This window comes from Nothobranchius furzeri, chromosome 7 (genome assembly GCF_043380555.1).
Source record: "Nothobranchius furzeri strain GRZ-AD chromosome 7, NfurGRZ-RIMD1, whole genome shotgun sequence".
In the NCBI taxonomy this organism is placed as follows: domain Eukaryota; kingdom Metazoa; phylum Chordata; class Actinopteri; order Cyprinodontiformes; family Nothobranchiidae; genus Nothobranchius; species Nothobranchius furzeri.
Genome location: NC_091747.1, coordinates 52,587,051 through 52,601,082, shown reverse-complemented (window position 1 = coordinate 52,601,082; position 14,032 = coordinate 52,587,051). Strand labels below are relative to the sequence as shown.

Genomic DNA, 14,032 nt, shown 5'->3' with positions numbered 1-14,032 from the left:
ACACTGATATGTTTTCAAAAAGGGTGCTTTCGAAATAAGAATATAAGCAATTTTAGAAAAATATTGGTATTTTTATACCTGAATAGCATTTCACCAACAAGTGTTTCTTTTGATGAATGGTGTTCATTAAAACTAGTCATCAAATACAGCTTTAAAACTAGATTATTCTTTTCTTGATCAATAAAACGGATTTCCTTAATGTGAGATTCAGACTAAAACACAGAAAACACAAGGAAGTCATTTAGCATAGCTTGTCTCATTAAAAGCCCAATGTAGGGTTGTATATATTAGTTAAAGTGGCCACAATAATGTATCAGACTTTCACTCATTTAATTAACTGTATTGAATAACTTTCATTTGGATACTGTATTGGTTTCCATGCATAAATAAAGTGATTTACAAATGATACTGTATCTAAGTGAGCGTACTGTTTGTGGACATTAAATTTAATCTAAACCTGGATTGTGGCAATTTTACACAAATTATTTGTTTTTCATAGCAGCTATCGGTGCCTATCGGCTTTGGAACAAAATCTGTCTGGTTTGACGAAAATAATAAGAAATTAATTCCTTATTCATGCCTCTGATTCGTTGAGAGGATAATACCTTTACTTTCTTTCGGCTCTCAAACTTTTTAAATGTCCTGGAGGAGTTCTTGTTAGAGTCCCAAACCTACTGAGATCTCCTAATGAAGGCTTTACCTTCCAGGCAAGCATATTTCTCTAAATGACAGTAATTTACATATGATGTATTTAGAGAAGAAGAGGGCAGGCTAATTGTATTTGGAGATTTTCCTTTGTTTTTGGAGTCATTAGCAGCTAGCTGAAATCTAATTTTTACAATTTCATCAGGCCATCTTGGAAAGCCTCTGTGAGCTCATCAGAGAGGAGCATTTATTGCTAAGTGTTCTCTATTGCATTAGCACACAATAAAGCGGCCAGGGACTGCTACAGACGTTTATACGGAATCCAGTTAACACTCTGCCAATTCGTTTTTTATTGGGACACAATCAATTTTTATTCATTTTAAAGCCAGAATGCTTTCTTTCATTGTGTGCCTACTCCAGCTTATTATGCCCTAAACTAATTACCCAGTTGTTTTCACAAAATGCAAATGTTTATGTTAAGGATTTCCTCTTTGAAATGCAGACCCAGTGCGCACGTCTCTTTACCACCATGAATTAAATATCATCATTCGTTTAATTTAAATAAGTCTTGCAGCGAGAACGAAGCCCGGAGAACACGTTGAATACCGGTTGTCAACTATTCACTTTAGAAACAAATATTCCTCACAAATTGCTTGAAAATCTTTGGCATGCTTTAAAATGTTGGTAATAGAATAGAAAAAAAGTCCATTTTGTTCTTGAGTGATTACAAAACCAGATCCATGCTAAGAAATCCGTGTTAAAAGGTCTGCATAAACCGCTATAATCCATTTTATTTATGTATTGAGTAGGTGTTCATTGATGTGCACTGGCCCTACCAACAAAATTAATCAGATATATAGAGATTTTCTATTTGAAAACAATGAATTTGTATTTACAACTATTTTTATATTTCAAAACTTCAAACATTCACAATATATGTTAATTTTGCCCTAATTTGTGTGAAACTTTCTCATTTTATCAATTTTTATCAACAAATTTTCTCGTCATTCTCGTAAATGTCCGATTTTGTTTTTGTCTCCGTGTCTTCGTTTCGCAGAGTTGATCACCTTCTGAAGTTGTTTCATATTTCCTGAATTTTCTCAGTCACAGAAACTCAAAAACCGTTCCAAATGAGTCGTAGACGTGACGAGAACTCCGCAACTATTTAGGGAGAACATTTGAATCCGAAAATTTCCAAAAAGGTTCCAAAGTAGCCCGGCAAGTCGTGAGGAAATTGAGGAAGGTCAAAACATTTTAGGACACTTTGGAAACTCTTTTGCAAAACTTATTTCTATTTGTCCCAGACAGTTGAGGCTCAGTAAGACGATAGCTTAACTTTTCATTGCAGTATAATACAAAACACAGCATAATGAAACTCCTGACATTTTCAGGCATACCACTCCTAGATTATCAATAGTCCCAATGTGGCTACCCCTTTGAAAACTATCCTGGAGTCTTCATTTCTTGTCATTCATGCTTTTAAGTGTCTTTATGACCAATTAGTGTTTCCTCTGTAGTGGTTGTGGGAATTTCTGCAGAGGGGGAAGATGGCGGAAGAAACGTACTTGCTCAGTTCTCTCTGCCATTGTGTTGACTTACAAAATCGGCCCTTTCAGGACTTTCGTAACGCGTGAGCATATCACGACCGTTTCAGCAATAAGTTACTTCCCTGATCAATGTAAAAAGGTGTCAGAAGATATTAATCACAATTGAAAGGTTTGAATTTGTTCATCTGTTTTGTTTATTTATTTCAAAAATTAAAAAATAAAAATAAATAGACAATTGTTAACAATCAACATTGTTTAAAATGGAGATAGATTGAAGTATAAATGTTTAAGGCCCTACCCCATTTAAACATTTTCATTTGTCAAAATATGACAGAATTCCATCCGTCCAGGGGACAGAAAGAGGAGTGTGTGTGTGTGAATAGTTTTTATAAAGAGTTCCACTTTCTGTTTTGGTGTTTGGAGTTTAGAAATGACGTTGTTAAAGCAGTGTCAAAGCTGCTTCATTTCCTTTCCTTCCATTCTAATTCACCAACAACTTTTCCAATTTTAAAAATACTGATTGTTTGGCGACATCTGCTAATGTAATTTCCTGCTGAGTTAAAGCTAGTCAGCATGAGTTAACCACAAGTCCTGCTCAGCAACGCTACCCGGGCATTTTGGAGTACATACCCCAGTTAAATGGTAATTGGCCTTTATTTGATTCAATACTTTGTGGTTGGTTTTACAACCCCCCAAGATGTTTTACAACTCAACCAGTCGTTCACGAACGTACACACACATTCACACGCTATGGTCCTCTGTTTGTCCCTGAAATGGCCCAGAAAGTGGTCCTTTTGAGTTGACCCAGCGAAATGGAGATGCACATACCGGGTAAAATTAGGTGGAAGTTCTGGAAGTTATGCCTGATTTAAGTGGAGTGAAGTTAGTTGCTGGTTTAAAATCTTTTCAAATACAAAAACAGTTTTCCTGAAAATGCAATTATGTGTTAACATTTATAGGCCAGCCTATATATGTGAATATATATTCAGGCTGTGACCCATGGAGAGCTCGTCGTAAAGGTGGGATCTATGGTTGGCTTTCAACAGGGGGCAGCAGTCGCCCAGGAGGTAGAGCGGGTTGTCCAGTAATCAGAAGGTTGCAGGTTTGATCCCAGCTCTGACCAGAGAATGCTGCTGTTGTGTCCTTGGGCAAGACACTTAACCCACCTTGCCTGCTGGTGGTGGTCGGAGGGACCGGTGGCGCCAGTGTTTGGCAGGCCTTGCACATTGCAGCTCGTACCCACATGTATGTGATTGTGTGTGTGTGTAAATGGGTGAATGACTGATTGTGTTGTGAATAGGGCTGGGGGTAAACGATTATTTTTAAAACGATTATTCTGACGATTATTTTATCGAATAGTCGACTATTCTAATGACTATTTATACAATTAATCTAATGATTATTTTTCTATTGCACAGTTAATAAAAACCAAAAAATCTCTAATAAATTCCTCCAAAAAATTGATTAATTGTTACTGTAAGAGAATAAACACTACAGGCCTCCCATTTTGTACAACACTGCTTTTATTGTGTTGGTTGGTTACGTTCTGGTGACGTGTAGAACTTGGGAGTGCAGGCTGTTGCCTGAGAGGTGGTTGGAGACGGAGTGTGTCCATGCTGCTTTGTTTTGGTCACTTATGTGCATGAGGCGAGTGGTGTTACGACCCTTCCTGGGGAGTTTGGCTCGTGTGCAAAAAGGAAGGGACAATAATGTGGGATTTAAAAGTTAAAATGATGATCAGGTTTATTTACAACTACAAAAAAAAAAATCTTTCCATCCACAGGTTGGGAGTAATAAAACTAATTCTGCCAGTGGCAGTGGCGGATCTAGGATTTTTCTGAGGGTGGGGCCATCAAGGGGCCACAATATTTATAGAGGGGCCACGAACAGTCCAACATACTTGCATACTATTCCCAGTTTTGTATGGTAGATACAGTTTACCCCAACACCATGTTGAAAAACATCAATGCAATTGTACATCAATTTTTACTGTACATTGACAAAATACAACCACACACAGCATTTGAGAAATTTTAGCATTCAATTTATTTTGCAAAGCCACAAATATCAGGTTAAAATATGTTTGTGTGGAAAAAACACCAGAAGAATATCACAGGGCCCTCTGCTCTTGACTGGGAAATGTCTGGTGGGAAGTCAATTAAATAAGTCTGAGTCAGTTGCTTATATCTCTCAACCTTTAACATTCATGGCATTCAGAATCTGCAAGTGACTGACTGCAAAATTCAATTAAATTTAAAGAGCCTTTACAAAATGAGAAGCACACCACCAGGTCCTACTGGAACAGAACACCGTTCTGATGTCTGCGCAGGATTCTGTGCATCACACTGGAAGATGTCTGAAAACAGCAAATGAGAAATTATCTAACATAAGCCAAATACATACACAAGCATTTATTACTTTCAAAGATCAATGTTTACCATTTGATCCTGCAGGATTAGTATTGATTGGTGACTCTGGTGGCCCAGCAGGATGGAAGGTTGAGTCATTAACTTCACTCTGGTTGTCTGAATTGGAGAGAGTCTTGTCCCAGTTTGCAGCTAAAATACAAATATATGTCAAACTCCAGCTAAATCCAGCCAAAACTTTGTTTTCTATGAGACCACATTTTTATTTATTTGAAATTGAAGACTTCAAAGATTGGACTATAAAGATGAGATGTGGTAGATGTAGACAAAGAAACCAATACAATTTAAATCCATTATGTTAATGTTATAGTAAATCACATCACCATGAAGCGGAAGAATTCAGTAAACATATGTGCCATTAGTACAAGATAACATCATTTAACAAATTTGAGATAATGGTGATTTTTTTTATTTTTACCTAGAATAATGGCAGGAAAAGTTGGACTAACAAAGGAATATCCAAAACACAAAATCTCTTTGGAAAACTTAACCTTGACCTTACTTAATCAACCAATTAGAAAATTCAGTGTTTCAAACAAGGACTTTTCCCACACATTTTACAATACATCAAAATGTCACAATTTAGGGAAACCTTGAAGGAATTGTGGGAAAGGAAACTTAACTGCAACATTACTGATGATGAATGGAAAGATGCTTTGAGAAACGTAAAATCATTTACTAAAGGGAAGCAACTTTGCCACTAATGATTTGTCACGATTAACAACTTCTATCAATTTAAACAATAATCCTTTATTTTTGGTGCTTGGAATAACTGACCCAATTATTACTGATAAATATAAAAAGCTCAATGCAAATTTTCTGTGCAAGAAAATGACTCCACATTAACTGGATCAGCTCCAAGATAAAATGGGAAAAGGTTATCCTCAATTATAAGCAGAACACACTGGGCAGCATTAGGTCGTTTATAAGTGGTCAGTCCGTCCTGCTGGATAATGTGGTGCAATCATGATCTTTTTACAAAAGATTATGCGATGGCGGTGAAAAGGGAGCTTGGGGGCGGTCTCTGCGCTGCCACGGACTTCAGTTTATCTTGGACATAACTTGCTTTTTATTGCGATCAAAGCCACACTCATTAAGCTTTTTTAACAAGCCGCTCCAGAAGGTGTCTGTCCCCGTGCAGTCTCTGGTGATCTGAGCTTCAACTCTTACGGAGAGGCTCCCCGGCCATCATCTCAGCTGATTCTGTTTAGAAAAGCCAAACTTACGTTACGGCCCATGTTTACTTTCATTTTCAATATAGTTGCCGGCCGGAGCTCGGCAGTAACTGCCCACGTGATCATGATACCCTCTTCTGTTGCGCCAAGTTGTAATATGCATTCACAAGTCCGGCGTTGCGGTGATATTAGTATCAACCGTGGCAGCACGAATGCCACAAAATTCCCGCAACACCATGCCGCCACGGCGCGTTTATATTACACGTACGCTGATTTCCCAGCATGGTATGTCCTACAAGAGGCTGTCTCTCGTGTTTATCTGACATGACTGTTGCACAATAAAGATTATATTCTTTCTGACCTGATAAAGGGGGAATGGAGGTCCCTTGCCCTGTTCCAGCCTCTGGTCTACTGCCTCCTGCTGCTCTCTCTCTGATTTCTCCATGCTCGTTTTCACCAGCTGACACACTCACTCTCTTGGGAAAAAACTGCAGAATTCCCGCCTGTATCTGACCCTTTCTTTTCATGTTCTCTATCAGACAGTGCCAACTATTAACACACGAAATGCAGATTACAAAAGAAGTACATGGATTAGCAAGGGCTAACGTTTTTTCACAAGCCCTTTTTAACATTACCTTTAACTAATGTCGGCATTGCTTTCCATTGGACTTATTGTCAGACTTGACTTACATGGCAACTGTGAGTAAACAGTGATTCGTGACTTACCAACAAACTCCTCATAACGTGGACTCTCATCAGATCCGATGTCGGTTGAAAAGTTCTCCCTTCTTGGAATCTTTCAAATCTTCTTCTGTTGGATTTCACACACTATTTTGCTCCTTAGCGCCACACGGCCACTAGTGTTTGGACTCGGAATTGCATCCACCTATAATCTCATCACCGCACAAAGGACAGATGAGTGACAGGACAGGGGCACTACAGGGGCCAATCATATTTCAGCAGGGGCCAGTGCCCCTGTGGCCCCGCCCCTAGAACCGCCAATGGCCAGTGGGGAATTAAAACAAAAGTACAAATAACTAGGGATGTCCCACTGGGCACAGATTACTGGGTTCTGGACCAGAATAAGAATCTCCAAAGTTCCAAACTCTAAACTGGGTGGTTAAACCAAACTCAAGGTGATATTTTAAACTAAACCGAAAACCCACAACACTCTAAATGTAATAAAAGGGAGATCTGCACCATAAAAAAGATCAACTCTAAACCAAAACGTAACAGCTTATCCAAACGCAAGAAGCTGTTAGCGAAAATGCTAACAGTAGCTTTACCAACGTTAAGTTCAAGTTACCAAGTTTAAATAAACCAAAAACACCCAGCAGCAAACAGACCAGCACTGAGGAGAGACTGCTACCACAAAAACAGCTCTCCTAATGTCTGAAAGAAGCTCCTTTATGAAGGGAGAAACGCTCCCGGTGATTTTCTACATCTGCGATAGAGACGGAGCAGCGCATTTGACCCCGGAAGTTGTTGTCCGTTGCCGGGAGACGAAGGCGGGCAAAACACGAAAGGAACCTAGTAGCGGACGGACGTTGTTCCGGGTCTTTGGTATTTGGCGGAGATGTTAGTGAAGGTGGAGAAGAGGGCGAACTAGAGGAAAAACAGGCAGATTCCTCCTCTATTTACAAACTCCTGGGGATGCAACAAGTGGGCGCGGTGCGTCGACTACCGGATCTGACGTCGACGAATTTTTAGAATCGAGCCGTCGACGTCATCGAGGCTTCGCTACAGCCCTAGTTGTGAAGCGCCTTGGGGGTTGTAAAACCCTAAGAAGGCGCTGAACAAATACAGGCCATTTACCAAACTGTCTCCGTATGCCATTGGACAACGAGCAATGTGATGCACTCACTGCTCAGTCAACAGGGTGGGCAGTCCACCATACACTGTCAAAGAAAATGCAAATACATCCTTTTTCTAAATAAAGGACTTAAGTACCTCTTTCTGCTCTTGACTCAAAGAAAAGCCTACATCTATATAGTCCAAAGTTTCTGCCAATGCTGTTCCAAACGAGCCGCCCACTCTGTTGCATCATCCCGCCCACCAAACCAGTAGAGTCCTGTGATTGGCCCACCAAACCAGTAGAGTGCTGCGATTGGCAAGACACAAAACTGCTCAGGCCAATGGTAGACCTACTGAGGCACCAATGGAGTATGGCTAGACTGCCACGCAAGCAAAATTCTTTTGCTTATGCTACGGTATGTCTAGATTTCTACGCGAGTTTTGTGTAGCGATTTTGTCATTCACATCTTATCTCTTTTAAAAGTATGTATGTAAGTGAAATATAGTGAGTAAAAAATACCACAATGTTTAAGTGACATCTGTTGCTCAGTTCTGACACAAATCAATTACAAAAAGACCCATAAACTTTGTATACACGTTAAAGTGTATTTATTTATTTGTTTTGTTACTTGTATAGACAGCTCTGTGAACGTGCAGTGAAAAAGCAGCTGTAGTCGTCTCAATGTGAGCCATATGAGTGCCTCTTTACTGTGATGTAATAATTAGAGCGCCTAAGTGCTCCTGGAGCAAAGACAAACCTACAAACCCTCTTCCTCTTGTTCACTAAGAAGGTCTTTAATGGCCCCCATTTGACTCGGATATCATTTATTGTTTGGTATCGGGTGTACACCTTGTAGCATTCATCATTTGCACTGAAGCATATTGTAGGTTAACTGTAATGGGAATCGTACTTCTTCCTTTACATTTTTGCACCTTTTCTAGTTTTCTTATGTTTAAATTCAAATAATGCATCAAATGTTTGCATGTAAGCAAAGAATGGAAATGACTGTGACGCGTTGATTTGTGCACATTTGTATTTTTGTGTATATTCGTCCCTAAAATGCATTTTACACATTGATGAGTTGACAGGTCAGCATTGATCTGTCCATTCGTAGTGGGATCCATTAATAAATGTATGTGCTCCTGTGCATTAGCAGTGCACTCTGCTGTCCTCGGCCCATTAGATGAGTAAAGCGTGGGGCCCTCGTGGCTCAGGGCCCTCAGAGGTCCTTGGGCTTTCATTTAATTAAATTACCCCATAATGAAAACTCCCATAATGAGATTAATTTTAATTATTCACTAGTGACCGATTTGAGAGAGAGGCTGCATTAATAATCCATGAAAGGGCTAAACATTTTTCAATTCATCGCCTTTTCTTTTTGTTAAAGGTGCAATTTATTAAGTGCTCTGCCGCTGCTGGATAGTGAGGATGTGGACTCCCAGATTCAGATGGGCTACCGAACATTTTCACAATTTTTCATAAATATCGACCAGGCATAGATGTATCCATGTCGTTTAAAAATGAGTTTGCTCAGTTTTACTTTGTATCAATACCTACGGCTGATAAACAGGCACAATTCTGGCTGTAATTCTGCGCTGATGTTTGTATAACTCCATCAGATTAGCATGTTGAATCCCCCAGCGTGAGACATTAGACGATTTTGGTGCCTGGCCAACAGAATTGGGGAGGATTGCCGGCTGTCACACTGTGTGAAACTGCAATTTGCCGCCTCGTAATGTACTTTTTGATTTCCTGGGCAGCTAGAGTAGCATAGCTGAAACCTGTAAGATGATACGTTTTTTGGAAAACAATTGGTATTGTGATTTAAATGAGCACATTTTACATGATAGGTTTAGCATGAACTGTGGAGATGTTTAGGAGGACAAAGCAGCAGAAGTGGCTTTCGGCGGGGAACAAGGATGTCATTGGGACGGTGAGCCGGGTGCATTTATCAGGCCTTCATCAATACGCAATTAATAATTCAGGCACAGTCTGGGGCTTCTTTAGGACAGGGTTTCAGCTAGCTTGTAATTTTGTAAATTGCATAGTCATCATGCAGGGAATCAGTCAAGCCTCTCTGAGACTCACAACTATGGAACTAAATGAGCAGGTACTGGAGCTGTTATTCAGAAATCAAGATGTTGCATAAATTATTGAAGAAGCACAAGAACTCATTTTAAATATATCCATCCATCAATTTTCATGAGCTTATCCAGGGTTGGGTCGCAGGGGCAGCAGCCCAAACAGAGCGGCCCAGCCTGCCCTCTCCCCAGCCACTTTGGGCCAGCTCCTCCGGGGAATCCCAAGGTGTTTCCTGGCCAGCCGAGAGACATAGTCCATTCAGCATGTCCTGGGTCTTCCTTAAGGTCTCCTCCCAGTTGGACGTGTCTGGAAAACCTCACCAGGGAGACGTCCAGGAGATGCCCGATCCACCTCACCTAGCTCCTCTCGATGAGCAGGTGGATCTACTCCGAGCCCCTCCTGGACGGTCAAGCTTCTCACCCTATCTCTAAGGAAGAGCCCAGACATTCTGTGGAGAAAACTAATTTCAACCACAACAGGTAGCTAGTGGAAATAAATGAAGTAAGAGTTTTGTTGCACCTCAGGTCTCTGGCAGGTTTTAATCAGATACAATCCCTGACTTACAGAAAACAGACTGGTCGTTCTTCCTATTGTGAGCTGTTTAATGTACCAGAACATTATTGCCAGTGCATGAATAAACCTCTAAATAACCTCGGGCCAGTTCTCTGACAACTCCCATTCAGCAAAATCGGTACTCTAATTGCTTTGACCGGTATTACCTGTTCTGCATCCAAAAGTGCCGTTCTTCCTCATCGTCTCCTAGCTAACTGAACGTTTTTTAACCTCTAAATGTTGCTTCTCTGAAAACTGATACCGGCTGCGGTTTGCTTCCCACAATGCTGTTTTTAGGTCAAGCTTTTCGAAACATTTCTGCTCATTGTAATGGACTGAGAGTCAACTAGAGAGCAGCCTGGTTACTTAGTGAACGTAAAACACCTGCAGCCTCAGCCACCCAGTCAAGAGGAGGAGACCATCGCACTCTGTTACACATTTCCCCTCTCTCTGCTTTTTTGCCCCACAGTGCAGAACTGGATCCTCGTTACAAATGCAGTGTTTATTTTGGAGTCCGAGGCAATTCTCCGGATAACCGGAAAGTCTTTGTTGTGGCTTAATTTGTGGATTTAACAAAGACATGCAGACCTGCTGGTTTTGATGAATCACATGTTCTGCATTAAAGGTCGTCATAAGTTCACTGTATCTTTGCTATTGGTGTGTCACGTTCAAAAGGTTCATTAGGAAACCATTCATATAAGAACAATAATTTCTTTCTAATCCACGGGATGTATAGAAACTGTCAAAAATGTCAAGTACAACGTTCAAGAAGAGATATCCCCACAGGCATTTGGCAGTAGGTAGAAGCTGAACTCCACTTTCTCCACTTCTTTTACTTGTTCTCTCTGTCTTTGCAGCTAACACGAAGTATAGAAGCTACAGTATTTCTATATTATTGATTAGGTACATTTTCAAATTCTGTTCAGATTCCATGGGTTTTGCATAAAATATCTGTTTTAATTAAAAAAAAAACTCGACTTTCTTATGATTAAAAATTGAGATGTCCTATATTATCAGCCAATATTGGCATAAAAATGGAATGTAGAGTATTATCTGTACCGTTATTTACTCTTTTAACTAGGGATGGACAATATATCTGCATCAGTATCGGTATCAGCCGCTGTTAGTCATTTTTTAACATATCGGTATCGGTTCGATAAATAAAACCGGGCTGATATTAACAACTTATATTTTTTCCATCTCGTCTCCATTTGTTTGCCTGTTTCAGAGGGTGAGGGGGGGGTGATGTGGAATTGTTTAGTCATGTGAACAGTAAATGTAATCATCTCAGAAGCATAAATGTGTGTTGTGTGTGTACATAACGAAAATTCAGCTTTAATCATTTTCATTCTATACAAAATCTGCTGATTTTAGAAGCATTAATGTCAGTATATCGATATTGGCAAATATCGGTTATCGGCCATAACTGATCTTAATATCGGTATCGGCCCGAAAAGTTCATATCAGTGCATCACTACTTTGAACGACACTAATTTTAATGTATTATACATCAAACTCTTCGGCTACTTGTCCTCTCACTCAAAATGTCAAAATATGACAGATCTGAGGTTTAGTTTGACATATTTTTGTTTGTTTGGCACAATCGGTTTACCGTAAACTGAATTAGTTGTCAGATTTTTCACAGATAATGTTTGCGTATGCGTGATAGGAGACATGTGACGTTAGTTACATAAAATTATTTATTTTTTCTTTATTTTAAGAAGGGAAGATCCTGAACATATTGGTATTAATTTATATCAATATTAGAAGAATATATCAGTATGTCGGAAAACGGTAAAAAAGCTGATATCAAGCATTCCTAGTCAAAAATCATAACTTGTAATATAAAACCTTCCAGATGGTTATTTAAAAGATGCAGGACAGTAGGAAGAGCTAAATTCCAACCCTTAACTTTGCTTTGAGATTGAAATCACATGGTCATTCATATAAAAAAGGTCATTCATATAAAAAGTTATGATTATTTCTAAACACAAATAGCCATAAAAGCTGGCTGCAGCTCTCCCAGTAGGAATTCATTTTGTTCTTTAGGAACTAATCTCTAATTATCTAAACTAAGGTTGTTCAAAGAATTACCTAAAGTAGATAATTCATTATTTGCTAATAACTTTTCAAAAAATTATACTTCAGTTAGTCTATTATCTCATTAATAAACCTAAGCTACACTAGGGATGCGGTACTGGTCGATGTTGGTCATTCCTTACATGTCGGTTTGATGACTAAAACTGGATTGATATAAAAAGCCAATATTTATTTGTGGCTATGTTTTTTTTTGGTGGGGGGGGGGGGGGGGGGGACATTGATATTGAACATCTCAGAAGTATTAATGTGTGTAAATATTAATTTGTGGATTTGTAGTTATATCTATGTATAGATTCTATATAACAGGAATAATAATATTGGTAAATATTGATATTGGATATCGATATCAACCCACATTTTCATATTAGTGCATCCCTAAGTCAAACCTATTGAATCATTTAGTGTTTATATTCTTATGCTTACCTGGTAGCCGTACTTTGTTGGTTGGTTGTTGTTAAAGCTTATGATGACCTTTAGTTTAACACTTTACTACCATATTTCCTAGCTTATCTACGGCAAAAAGTCAAATACAAATATTCATCTTCCTCAAATCAGTTCAGGGTCAGCGAGAGGATATTTTCACACAAGTACAAAGGCGGAGTGTTCTGGAAGGAGTGCATTCCAAATTCCATTTCCTCCTAGGGGAAGTCACCTTCCTAGCTGGGAAAGTGCAGCTACAAACATGGCATATCATTAAGCTCCACTGATGCCCCACAATGATGTGTTGGTAAAAATCAACCAAATGAAGGAAGTCTCGGGTCCCAGAGGACGGAGAATGACAATGTCATTAAACTGTGATTTTCCTCACATCTTACGCAGATGATACACAGACGTGCACACACGCAGAGTTCACTTCCTTTATCTCGTCTTTATTTCTGTTTGGGTTTATTCCGGGGGACCACGCTGAGCCCGGGCCTTGTGGTAAATACGGCACCATAGTTTGAACATAGAGGCCTTCTCCGTCATTAAGACAAGCTCCGGACTTGCAGAGCACTCCCTCCTTTGTAGCCGAGTTTATTCGCTGAGCAGAACGGTACAGACCCAGCCTAAGTGTCTTTCATCTGGCCAATTCAAACAGACGTTTGACCCCAGACATTTGCCTAATGTGTTTTTGTTATGTGGACTCTTGGCTTCACAAATGTCACAGTGGCTGGACTGGTGGGGATTTGCTAAGTGAGTCAGGGGAAGGGGGGAGATGGGGAGTCAACCCGAGGGAGGAGGAGGAGGGGGACTGGAAGGCTGCAGTTATGTGTGTAACCTCTGCATTTTGCTCTCTAACCTGTGGGGAGTTGGTGGTGTGCTGAACACAAGTTCTAGTGATGACTGCGTTAGGCCCAGACCAGATTCAGGGCCTTCTGATGGGAGGCCCGGCTCCCTGCGCGCCGCTGAGCCAGGCAGCTGCGGGAGAAACGGGGGAGTGCTGCATTTCTGGCTGCCCGGGTCGCACCAGTAAGAAGCCGGTCCCAGACAGTTGGGGCTAGCACGACAAATGTTGCCATTAGCTGGGTGTTGAAAATTTATTACCAAACATATTGGTATTTTAGGGCGCAGCTGATTTTGATTTAGTGGTGTGGCTGCTGTGGTTCTGCCTTTAAACCAGAATACCAGATTACTTCATAAACTAGACTCCTACTACAGTTTTCCCTGACTTTTGTAATCACTGGTATTCTGCAGTCAACTCAACAAAAAACTCACCATTTTCTGTGCTTT

The 14,032-nt window shown here is 40.0% G+C and overlaps 2 long non-coding RNA genes across 2 annotated transcripts in view; both read right to left on the bottom strand.

Annotated features, from left to right (window-relative positions):
- Positions 1-14,032, bottom strand: part of LOC107382914 (uncharacterized) — a 57,412-nt gene that overhangs the window by 34,618 nt on the left and 8,762 nt on the right. The window lies entirely within an intron of this gene.
- On the bottom strand, positions 4,336-6,633 carry LOC139070615 (uncharacterized). The gene is made up of 3 exons (XR_011521098.1): positions 6,520-6,633; positions 4,631-4,750; positions 4,336-4,548 (listed from the first exon to the last, which is right to left on the bottom strand). It is a non-coding gene; the product is annotated as an uncharacterized lncRNA (long non-coding RNA).